Genomic DNA, 12,647 nt, shown 5'->3' with positions numbered 1-12,647 from the left:
ATCTCTTGCCCAGATACCATCTATTGTCTCTGTCCGCATTATCATGTGTTGCCATCCCCACAGGAGCTACATGATCTGCACATTCAACTGCTATAGCACATTTCTTCACCCTGGCCCCACATTGTCATCAGCACAAATTTAACCTTATGACCTTACAGGACAGATCCTGCAGGACTTACATATATGGACCCTGCACAAGGGAAAATTCTGTGGACCTCAGGGATTTCACTACAACCTTCATGTGCCACTCATTGCTCTGGTCCTTCACTGGGCTGCTTGACAATTGTTTTATCTATGGCCTGGGGATGAGAGAGGATAAAAGTTCTCCACTAGGATCAAATAATCTGCTTCAATTGGTTTATTCCAGTCTCAGATTCTGGTCTGAATCAGTCAGGACCTGACCCATTAACTGAACAGTGTTTCTGTTAGTATGAGACAATGGGTCTATGTCAACAGTGTGCTGGTTTGGCTTTACATCACATTGAAATCAAAGCAGTCATCATGTCATCAGCCTGTAGAAACACAGTGGTGAGTTCATCCACAATAGTTATTTAAAATCTGTCTTTTTTTTTTTTTTTTTTTTTTGAGCTGACTGTGATGGAAAACTCTGGGCTGACTGCCTTTGAGTTTGCTTTTTTATGTTGTTTGTTGTTCTGCTTCCTGGTTATTATTGACTTCCCATCATTATCCAAATACTTTCTAACCACAGGAATTAGAGCAGCTACAATCTCTTTTTTGTTTGTTTGTTTCTTGTTTCTCCCCTGTGCTTGTAACTTATGAATATTTATTTGTGGAGGCCAAATGTCATGTCACAAAGTGTTTTCTATCATTTCCCTGCATATAGGCACAATACAGTGATTTACCATGTGACCACAGAGTTTAAATTCATTGCCTTGCAGCATTTATTATTTTATTTATCCACAGAATTCCTATTTATCCATTCAAAGGATCATCCTGGCACAATTCAGTTTGTTGCAGTGGTGAGATTCTAATTCAAATGCTGAGCTTTGGCTTTCTTTATCAAAGAATTATTTTCCAAACATGCTTATCACCAAATATCCTTCATTTGCAGCTGCAAGATATCTCGGTGGGAAATAAGAGACAACTTAGAAGTGCATGCCAGACCTGCTTTATTTGCAGATATGCCATGTGCACAGAATTCCCACCTGGTCTTTGCCAGCAGTAAAAAAGATGTATAGTAATGTCTGCACTTGGCTTTGCAATGCTGAAAGCTTTCTTTTCATGGAAAAAAAAAGTCTGGAAATTTCATGCACTTATATGGTATTTTGTAGCCTAGTACTTTAGAGCCAGAGGAAATGTACATGTCCAAGAGAGTTTGCTGGATACACAGACAGTATTCTTGGAACTAGACTTAACTGTAATCATTAGGGAGAGAGATCACTTTGTTGCTTTCCTTATGCTAGCATAGCCAATGTGCTATGCAGTTTGAACCTCTAGCCTCCTCCTCCTCCAGAGCAGGAAGGTTTCCTGCTGTCACTTCTGAAAGCGACAATTCCATACATAATAGATTGATGAGCAGCACTTATATACAAAAACACAGAGTTTTGTTCTCTTTGCACTTTATGCCTGAGAAGCCTCACACTCACATGTATAATAATCTACCATCTCTGTTCTTGAGGCTTACAGTCACTACTCCACATCTGCCTCCATGGCTGAGTCATCTCACCTAACATTAGGCATCTGTAGCATAGATGTCTACAGCTAAACCAGGCATCTGAATTGCTTTTCGTAGTCACTGGACAGAAAAAGGCACTTCCAGGGACCAACATTAGGGATCTTTTTATTCAAAACTAGCCTGTGTTAGATATTTAACCTAGATGAAATGGATTTTGTCTTAAAATCCATTTAGTAGATTTTTACCATCCATGAAGGAAGCTTGGGTGACTGGCCTGGATTTTTATATATATATATATATATATATATATATGTTATAGAGGCATCAGAGCCTTGTCCTTTCTGTTCAAATTAAAACCTCATCTTGATTTGACATCTTCAGTGATGTGTAATGGGTTTATATTCCATCTGACCAAGGAAGATGTTCCAGCCTTCACTACCAAAAGCTGATTTTCACTCTTTTCATAACTGTGTACTGTACATGACCTTTTCAGTCAGACCCATATGCTGGATATCAGTTTTGACTTTAATCTCTTTTGAATTCATTTGAATACAGATTCAATTGTTTAGGTTCCCCTAAGATAAAGCCCTTCCTACACATCTCATCAGCAAAAATTGTGTGCAAGTTTTAGGTCTTATGCATGATCAGGATGCAGAAATTGTCTAAAATTAAACTACTTAAAGAGTATGAAATTTTACTCAGAATATGGATAACTCTTAGCTGTGCAGTTCTTATGTACAATCCATACTCTACTTGTATTGCCACATCTGTATGATTTTACTGATTTCCCCTTCTGTGTTCATCAAAACTCAGCTGTATCTCTTCTCTCAGGTTAACAGCTTCTCTATCCTCTCTTTCTATAATGCATTCTGAGAGAGTGACTCCTGCTTCTGCCACATATTTGCCATGTCAAAAAAAAAAAAGTATTCCTATTAATGATCTCTCAGACCCATTCATTGTTCTAATTCAGATTCCTTCTTGCAGCTCTCCTTGGCCATCATGCCTAGAAAATTCTTGGCAATCCATGCTGTCTGGCTGGCTAATGCACTTGCATCGCTTCCTCACTCTCCATCTAGGTCTTTTGTATTTTGTCTTGGATTTAGATTCTAAAGCTATTTGCCCATATGTATACAGTGCTGACCTCAACTTCTGCTGAGCCACCATAGCATAGAAATATTAAGGTATTAGTAAAGAAAATAATAACACTGAGAAAAAAATTTGAAAACTTAAGGGTAAATAAAATTTCACAAAAGCTTTCCAGTGGAGATTTGCACTATCCTCTTTCACAAACACTAACACTGTGCTTCCTTTGTTAGAAAAACTTTATTCTTCTTGTTTTGATTCTTTCATACTTTTAAGTTAAAAATCTTCAGCTAGGTTCTGAAGCCAGCACTGTTGCATGCATGCAGTTCTTTGGCAAAGTTCTTGTATTTTGTTTTTGTCTGTAAAATACCATGCTTTAGATTAAAAGATCACCATAATTTTGCTCAAGTAAGGCAAAAAAATTCCAGGCTGTAGCAGGTTTCTACCATCTGCTGCTGAGACAGAAAGGGTTGTGCTTCAAGTGAACATTGGTGACACAAGATTTATTGATAGTCTTTTGTTGGATCAGCTGGTATAGTTTGAAAAGTTAGACAGTTTTCAAAAATATAAACCCTTTGTATGTCCCAAAACTTAATGTATATAAAATGTCTAATATACCTCATGCCATAGAAACAAGAAACAGGTAAAACACAGTAAGAGAGGCTGTAATATACAGCCAAGACCTGAGATACCATCTCACTTGATCTAGAAAGAGCAAAATCAATGCTATATCAATAATGCTGTATTTTTTTTTTAACCAAAGGATACCATTTTATTTAAATAGATGGAGTGTTTGAAAATAGGTGTTTAAACATCTAATAAGAAATTACTTCAGAACAGAAAGAAAACCTCCAATGGTTCTGTGGAGTAGCTGACAAGAGCTATCCTTGCCTGGAATCCACAGAGAGCAGTTACAGCTGTGATTGCAGTCTTAGGACATAAATATCCTTCTTTGAAAATGTTCTTCTAGACCTCCTATCCTTCCCTCAAACAGCCCTCTCCTTTGAAACCAGAGTGTCATTAACAGAGATACAGTTTCTTCAGGTCTTCTGCTTTGTGTGGTGTCTCCTTTCTGTGTTATCGCCAGTGAAATCTCAGTCAGGTGATAACAGGTGGAAGAATTAAACTACTGCATGTCAGTAATTAATAATAATGTAAATCCCTGAGACACAAGAATTATGAATTCATTGAACTTGTTTTTCCAAAATGTATGAAAGCTAGTCACTGTCAGGATGAAAGACCATTCATGTGGGGAACTATCTCATGTGCCTGTCACCATTAAGCACTAATTTATGCCTTTGGCCACACAGGCTGGCTGAAGGGAGCTGCCCAGAATAGAATATAGATGGCTATGGGTGTTTCATCAGGAATAAAAGATTGTGCAAGGCGCTGTCTCAGTGGAATCAGTCAGCAGTCCTTCTGAAACCTGCCAAGCTTTCTGAGGCACCTCAACAACTTTGCCTTATCTTGTGTGTCCTGTTCCTCTGGATAACTGTTTTCTGCTCTGTGCTAAACATGCCTTGTGTGCTGGGAAATGCTGTTGATCTGGCATGGTGCCTGAAAGGTTTTGCAGATGGGCAGGAATGTTTTGTTCTGATAAAGAAAGGGCTGCAGATGCAAGAATATCAATTCTCAAGAAAAAGGGAGGAGAGTATCTAGTGCAGTGGAAATAACCCTCCTTTTCTCACGGACAAGGTAAGTGTTTAATAGTGCTCAGCACCAGCTCTACCCATTATTTTGTCTGTGAGGAGACCCTGGTTGCAGAGATTGCTGCTGCTTCAAGTCTGTTGATCCTGACATTTTGGCAACATCTGTGCATGTCTTTCTCTATTACAGCTCCAGGACTGCCACTTCCCTTCTCTACAACAAGGTCTTGATTTGATACAGTGTCTGTGCAACACTATTAAATTTGCCACCTTTATGTAACACAGCAGTGTTCCAAAAGGCAAATCTTTTTCAATTTATACTTGAAACTTTCAATCTTTATTTAATAGGATCCACTCAACAGGGGTCTGTTCACATCAAGTATGAAAGTAGCCTGAGAGATGCTAAAGACTGTAATATTGAGCCCTCAGTTAACCTTTTCTCTTTTTTTTCCTTTTACAATTTTTAGATTAGTCTTGGATTGCATTGCATCCCTTTACAACATTCATAGCCAGGCACATAGGACCAAAATCAGGCCATCCTAAATTAAATGTCTAAACCAGAGTGGATAGATGGTGCTGCCTCCTCCACTGACTGCACATGGACCCTAAGGGGATGAGCTGAGACAGTCACCTCTGCTGTGGACATGGGGCACTGGGGAGAATCTAACTTGCCTGAAAATACCTGAAAGCACTCAAGTTACTGTGTTCCAGCACAGAGTATGCATGATGACAGTTGCTGTAGGACAATTGCCTCTTTGTACTGCCAATGAATATAGTTTGTCCCTATAGCTCAAGCAGCCTGAGCAGTCAAGCAGATAGGTGAAGTTTCACAATGGTTCTACATGTGCAATATACAGGGAGAAGAAATTAGGACAACCTTCCATCAAGCATCTGCTTAGCTTTTCAGCCTACATAGATATGTTTTGCATAGGACATATAGGAAATGTAATGGTAAATTGCCTGTGAATCCTGTTCATGGCTCAGTTAGGGAATGGGTGGAATGTTAAAGGATGAGAAGACAGTGCAGAGAAAGAAGGTTATTTTTTAGCATCAGTTTCCTTCTGAAAATATGCTGGGAAATGCAGAGAATGGGATAAAAAATGAGGTTATCAGCACAGGTTAAGGAAGGAAGTTACAGGAACGTAGAATAAATGGTAGCATGACTGAAAAACTGTGTATAGTCACCGCAGAGATTTGAAAGAGTTTAAGATTCAGTGAAACACCAATAAAACTATATAGCACACTTGAATGCTCATCCAGTGTTTTAGTATTGAGAGGACAGGGGAATTAAAGTTTATTTTATGTCTGGAAACTTCAGTGCTGGTCTCTGAAAAGGAACATCAGCAGTATGTTCTTCATTTAACTTTCAGTGCTCTCTTAGGTGTAAAACAGCCCAGTGGTTGCTCTAGTGGAAGATCCTGGCTGGATTTAGATGAAGCTCTTCTAGCTCCCTCTCTCCCTCCTGAATGTCTGTATCGTGCAGATGAGCACAGTGTAGATCATCCTTTAGGAAGTGCTGATTCATACTGGCAAATCCACATAGAGATGTTCCCAGTCTTATCCACTGTAATCTTTCTGGAGCAGATGCTCTGCATGCTGAAAGCAGAAGTAGAAAAATATTCTCTGCCAGAGCCAGCTGGTGGTGGAAGAAGCGGCCACTGCTGCCTGTGTCATCACGTCTCTCCACCAAACTGGCTATTCTTTCTTCTCTTTTAAAATACCAACTCCTTGGGTTTCTCCGGATGAAGCAGTGGGAATACTCTCTGACTCACTTAAGTGAAAAAGGGACAATTTAGCTTAAAAAGTTTAAATAATTCATTTTCAAAATCTAGGTCACTTTGCCAGAGAGATGGGTTTGGATGGGTTTGCCTACATAGACAACTCATCTGACAGATGTGAGGGGTCAGGAATACATGGAGGAGAGGAAACAGAGAAAATTTGGGAGTGATAACTTCTTCCAGCGTCAAGCTGAATCTAGAGGAAGGTAACAGCTCACAGCCTGAAACTGTGCCCCCCAGAGAGGGCTGATATACATAGCTAATAGTGAAACCATGCTTTGGTGTCTGAGACACTGGTTAAGCCATAATTCAAAGTGGAATGACACGCTAGAAAGATGATACCAATATGACAAACCCTTAGACATCTTTTGAAATGGAAATTTATGTCTCAGCCTTACTTTATAGTACTCTAAATCCATCAATAAAATGAATCAGGAAGAATCAGGAGACAGAAAGTTGGACTTGAATGAGCCTTTGAATAGTTAAGCTGTCCAAGAGAAGTAAAATACCATCAGAGGGCAGAGATGAGAAAAATCAGTAATTACTCCACCCATGTTCATCACAGCCAAGAGTTAACACAGAGTAGCCAAAAGTTTAGAGTAGAAACTGCAATACTCAGCATGGCAATACCAAATAGCAGGCAACACTCCAGTCCTGGCAGCTTGGTAACCTACAGCATTTCCCCTGAAATCATGTGTTATATAGGCTTGGCAGTGATGGTGGGGACAGTGTTGCCTATTCTGACACAAATGCCAGAAGCAATTCTATCTCCAGATCTGTTCTGGGGAGAAGGATTAAAGGAGAGAACAAATGCTCTTATTACTTACCATGACTCTTCCAAAGGAAGAGCATCATAAAACACACTTCAATACAAAAAAAAAAAAAAATTACCGAAACTAAACTCTTGCTTATGTAATAAGAAAAACAAGTTGTATTATTTTCTGTAAAATTGTCATCTAGGGGCTACTCATATTATATTCCTTGTTTGAAGAGGTGACCATGGATATATTTATGAATGTTCATTTCTGATCTGGAAAGAGGTGAGAAGCAGGAAGGTAAAACCTGCAGACTAGTCAGTATTATTTCAGGAAGGAAAGACCTGGAGACAGAGCAGAGAGTTTTTGAAGATATTCTGAAATAATGTGCTCAGCTTGGCCACTGGGTCTAATAAAGGATATAGTTAAAAGAAAAAGGTTGAAAGATGGGCAGTAAGACTCACATAAGAATGGAAAACCATGGGTATTAAAGGAAAAATACTAAAACTTAATTTTAGCAGCAGGACAACGAGGGGAGACTATGATGAATTGCATGAAATGAACACTTAAAAGAGGCACATTGGAATTCTTCCATTCATGTAGTTTTCACAAGCCATTCACAGAAAGAGTATAGCAGTGAGCATGAAAGGAGGGAAATATTATTTCAAACACTGCACAGCCCCCATTGGCTTACAAGGTAGTAGAGTGAGAGACTAGCTGTTCTTAAAAGAGAAATTTTTATTTTTTAATTAGTATTTTCTGTCTATTCTCATGAAAAATTGAAACATTCTCATTTAAAGGAATAGTAATGAAACTGTGGTATGGAAGCGATATAAACTCTAAAATTCCATGGCATGAATGCAGCCAAACTGCAAATGAAACAAGGTAAGTAACTCTGGTTTTGATTGTTTGTGGCAGCTGCCTATATTCCAACATCTATTTAAAAAAATAAAGCTATGCCAATATGAGCTATAATAATTTCTGGGATTAGAAAAGAAAATAGAGATATGCAAAATTATTTTTTTACTCAACATTTTTCAAGACTTCTCCTTTTGGAAATGTGACACCAGCTTTTGGTAAGGAATTTATTACTTTACAAATTGCAATGAATCAGAACTACAGTGAATATGAAATCAACATACAGAAGGGGAAGACAGATGATCATAACCAGCAGTCTGATGGCCAGTGCCTGTTTAGCTGCTGTGGGAATCTATGTATGAACATGAGCATCATTGAGATATTACATTTTCTTTAAATGTGTCCCTGGGCAAAACAAAACAAAGGCTAGACTAAGTGATCACCATTGTAACAACTCCTAAACAAAAACAAGGCAGTCTTTCTTTTCTTTTCCAGTATTTAAACATCTCATTGTTAAGCCAAGAGTAAAATAATGCTGTTCTGAAGAAGCCTATATATTATCCTGATGTGCAGCAGCTGAAGATTTAATCAAGGTTGCTGACTGGGACCTTCTCCCTAAACCTCTATTCTCCTATAAGGTATTTAACACAGTGACTGCACTCCAGTGAGTATCTTCAGGGAGCTTGAAAATAAGCTGATCTCCAGCTTTCTTTGTGGTCTGTAGTCCAAGATGTAGGCAGAGCTCATTGCAACGACAATTTGGAAATGCACACCTAATATTACCTCTCCCATGTGTCTATATTGTTTTGAAACTTGACTTTATACATAAGATGGTCAGCTTTAAGGTGGTTTTAGGTCTACAGATGAATTGTGAGGATGGTGTTAACTGTGGCATTTTGCTATGAGGTCAGAAGCTTTGGGCTATGACTCATGGGCACAGGCAGATGAAAAATGGCTGTAGGCACTGACACCTATAACATGAAGGCAGATTTCAATGTCCTCCATTGCATTGACACTGGAATTTGTCCAGTCCCTTGATGAGCTAGGCACCAAAGTGCCAGGAAACTACTTCAGTGAAATAAGTGAAAGTTTTCTGGGGGTTTATTGTCTTGGAGTGGGGTCCTTGAGAGTCATATAAATAGGAGAGCTGGTACTGGCAACAAGATGGGATGATATGGGCAGGGACTAATCAGGCTGGTTTAAATTGCCACATAATTGTGACCAAAGGTGGGCAATCACATCTGTGGATGGAGATCCTTTGCTGTGCTCAGCAGTGTTTGCTGCTGCTTCCAGACTTCTCCTCCCAACACAAGGTGCTGCTGCCTGACGGCAAAGCTGCTTGCAAAGCTGCCCGGTTGGGTCACAGTGAGCCAGGACACTTCCCATTAAAATAATTAAGAAACCAAACTATTTGTGTTTGAAACAGGCTGGGAGACAGGTCTGACAGCAGAAAGAGACAGGCAGCTCCAGAGGAGAAACATGGCAGGAGGTGTGGTGGGCTGGACACACAGGATGCTGGCAGCAAGTATGCTTGTGGTCATGGCTGCTTACCATAGGTATGCTGGTTTCTACACTTAAAAAGCTATGTTTTAACTCTAAAAAATAAAAAAAATAGACCCCCCCCTCCAAAAAATAACAAAACAAAACAATCCCCAAAGAAAACAAAGATAGATTAGGAAGTGGCTTGATAACAAAACTTATTCTTACAGGGAAGAAATACCAGGTGCCACTTAATGTCACTAACGGCTGGGGCCAGGCACATTTCACAGGAGAAATAAGGCATAATTGTTCAACTGTGAGAGTGATTAATCAGTGGAACAGACTACCATGGGAAGCAGCAGATTTTCCATTTCTTCAAGTCTTCAGCTCAGGACTGGATGCTTTTGTGGAAAATACTTTAAATAAACATGAGATTTTGGGCTCAACACTAACTAATTCAGTAAAACTCAGTAGTGCTCATTAAACAGGAGGTCAAGTTGAATCATATAATACCCTTTCTACTCTTAAAAATCAATGAAGTGTAAATGAAACAGCTACTGAACTCCACTATGGAACTGGTTAGGGAACACATTCCTATGCTTTCCTTGTCAGTGGCAATGTTTTGGCTGGAATATTGCAGCCTCTGGTGTCCAGGACAGCTTCTTGCTCCTGCTTAACCCTCCTCTGAGGTCAGCCTGTCTCTGTCTGAAGCCCTTCAGCTATGATTATCTCCAATTCCATGTTCTTTGTGTCTAGTTCAAGTTGTGTTACATAAAAGCAGAAGTACAATAATATTGGAAAAAGAAGCATGCTTAGTACCACATGAAAGGTAAATAGAAAAATGCTTATTTAGTTAGATACAACAGATACTACATGTGAATGAAGTCCGAGTTATGATTTTTTCATGCAGTCTTAAATCTGCAATTTTCTCGACAACTCATCTCTAAAGTCCCTAAAAATGCTGGGGTTTTTTTCCTCCTGAAAGTAATAAAACAATACTTAAAAGTGAACTTTTCCTCAGTAGGTCCCAAAGTCAATTAGTGAGGAAATCATCTTTATTATTTGCTTCAGATTTATAGATGGAAATGAAAAAAAGTGAGTTGTTCATAGGTAGTCAGAAACTAGTGAGGATAATCCTGCTGTCTGTATGTCAGACAAGTGTCCAACAAGATTCGAAGTATACACTTATCGATATTTTATTGCAAGAAACCAAATGTATTTTCCTAAAGGGCTTTTCTGTGGCTGTCTTGATAATAATCCTGAAGGAAGTGGGCTAAGGGATGCTCTTCCTCATAGTTGGATCTGATGATTTCCGTCAAATACAGTCTCATGACAGATAATGTACAGCTAAAGCTGTAGGCATTTCTGGTACCCTCTGGAGTGACATTTCCAGCCATTTAAGATGTTCTTTAGATGCAGTTAAGCTGTTCAGAGTCAATCCATAGCCAGCAGTGTGGGTAATGTACATCCCGATGGCAAATGAGAGATACCACAGGTGGGAGAGGGGTAGCTGCAAAGTGCCTGGTGCTCAGTCTGAAATTCAGCACACAACTGCACAGCTGCTCTGCATGCACAAAGCTGGTGCCTGTGTGCCACCCACATATTTACAAGGAATCATGACTGGGAACAGTTAGCTTGTACAGACTCGGACCGTCTGTGCACTTAAAAGCAAGCCTTCACTCTGAGGATGACCTAAAATCACTGTTTTACAATATTACACCACTGTTGTCACCCATTAAAGAGTCACAGCATATAGGCAAGCACAGGCCATGGTACACATAAAAGGAACTTGAAGGCTTCAGAGTTTTCATAGTGACTTTTTTCTTACCAGCTAACTTTAGAAACCCCTTCTCAGTAATAAGCCAACATGCACACTGTGGAAATATTACCTCTTCAGTTTCTCAAAGATTATCAGAAATATGTAGCTACCCTGAGCCCAGATTTTACCTTGGCATTAAGGGTGAAGGAAACAGGCCAGCAAGACTTTCCCTGATTCTGCTGCAATGTAATCTGTTAGACTATTTTGTTCTCTACTAATTCCTGTTAATTCTGTGCTTCCTCCTTGTCTGCCCTGCATCTGGAACATGCCTATATAGAAAAGAATTCAAGTAGCCATTGGCCTCCCTGGCCTTATATGGGATCAGGTATGCTTAAAATATTAATAACTGACTTTTCTCTAACCTTGAAGCTTCCATATACTATCCTTCACAACAACCTCTTCCTTTTAATTATCCATTATATTTTCCCTATACATAATCTGAATCATCTTTACTGCAATTAAAGCCCATTGCTTCTTCTCCTGAAGAAAATAATTTATTTCTTCAATGACCTTTCCTTTTTTTCATGTCTGTTATCACCTCTCTTCTCAGCTTTCTGTTATTAAGGGTAAGAAGTTCCAGTTTTTCCATTGCAGGTCATGGTTTCAAACCTATCATCATTCCTGCTGGTTCTTTTCTGGACACTCTCCAACAGACCCAAATTATTCTTGAAGTGTAGTGCCTCAAACTGGATATACAGATAAGACCTCAGCTGCAGTAGTTGACATTATTCAAGCCTTTATGTTATAATCCCCTCAGCCTCCTTCTTGAGGCCTGGTCTTTACTTTTATGTTGTCTGCCCCATGCTTGTGCAGTTGAAGTGCAGTATCTCAATTTTACCTCCATTAAAAAGCTATTTTCAGTCCCTTCTATAAATATCTCAAGAGTGTATGGAATTCTAATCCTATACCCCAGTGTTTTTTCAGTCCCCTCCTACCTCTTTGTCATTTCCATGTGGAATGTGACCATTTTCCATCCCAGCAGCTAAACTATTATTGAATGAATTGAAAAAGACTTAACGAGGGAAAGTTCCACTTGGTAATGCTGCTACACTAATAAAGGATGGCAGCAAGGAACAGTGCAATGCAGTTGTGACAGCGCTATCCTAGTTTGGTAATACCCAGAACAGAGATAGACCAAATCTTCTCCAACCTTTTTAGGTCTTCAAGTAGAAAAGTGATGCAAAGACATTTTGGGCCATAGTTTAACCTGTTGTGTTTTAAAGCAGCAAAAGTTCATGTTTTCTATTTCCTGCCTTCCCTTTGGCACATGTACCCTGCACAGTCTTTTCTATCAGGTCAACACAACTATTTGTGTGGCCAAGTGGTAAACCAGGTTGGAGGAAAACAAAGACAGTAGAGAGCGAAGATGCATAGCTCATGGATAGATGTCTGCTCTGAACCAGTTTACTGTGGAGATTGTGCCCATACAAGGAAAGGGACAGGAAAACATGGCTGGAAGTGTATGCTCACAAAGGGTTTAAGAAAGACTCAGCCCTTGTTGCTGCTTGGAGAAATTGTCCATGCACCTCTCTGCCCTTGCTTTCTCTCTGATACTGTCTCTAATATTTCAAAATATTCTGTTCTTTTTGGCTC

This window comes from Serinus canaria, chromosome 1 (assembly GCF_022539315.1).
Source record: "Serinus canaria isolate serCan28SL12 chromosome 1, serCan2020, whole genome shotgun sequence".
Classification (NCBI taxonomy): domain Eukaryota; kingdom Metazoa; phylum Chordata; class Aves; order Passeriformes; family Fringillidae; genus Serinus; species Serinus canaria.
This window is presented reverse-complemented; position numbering follows the sequence as displayed.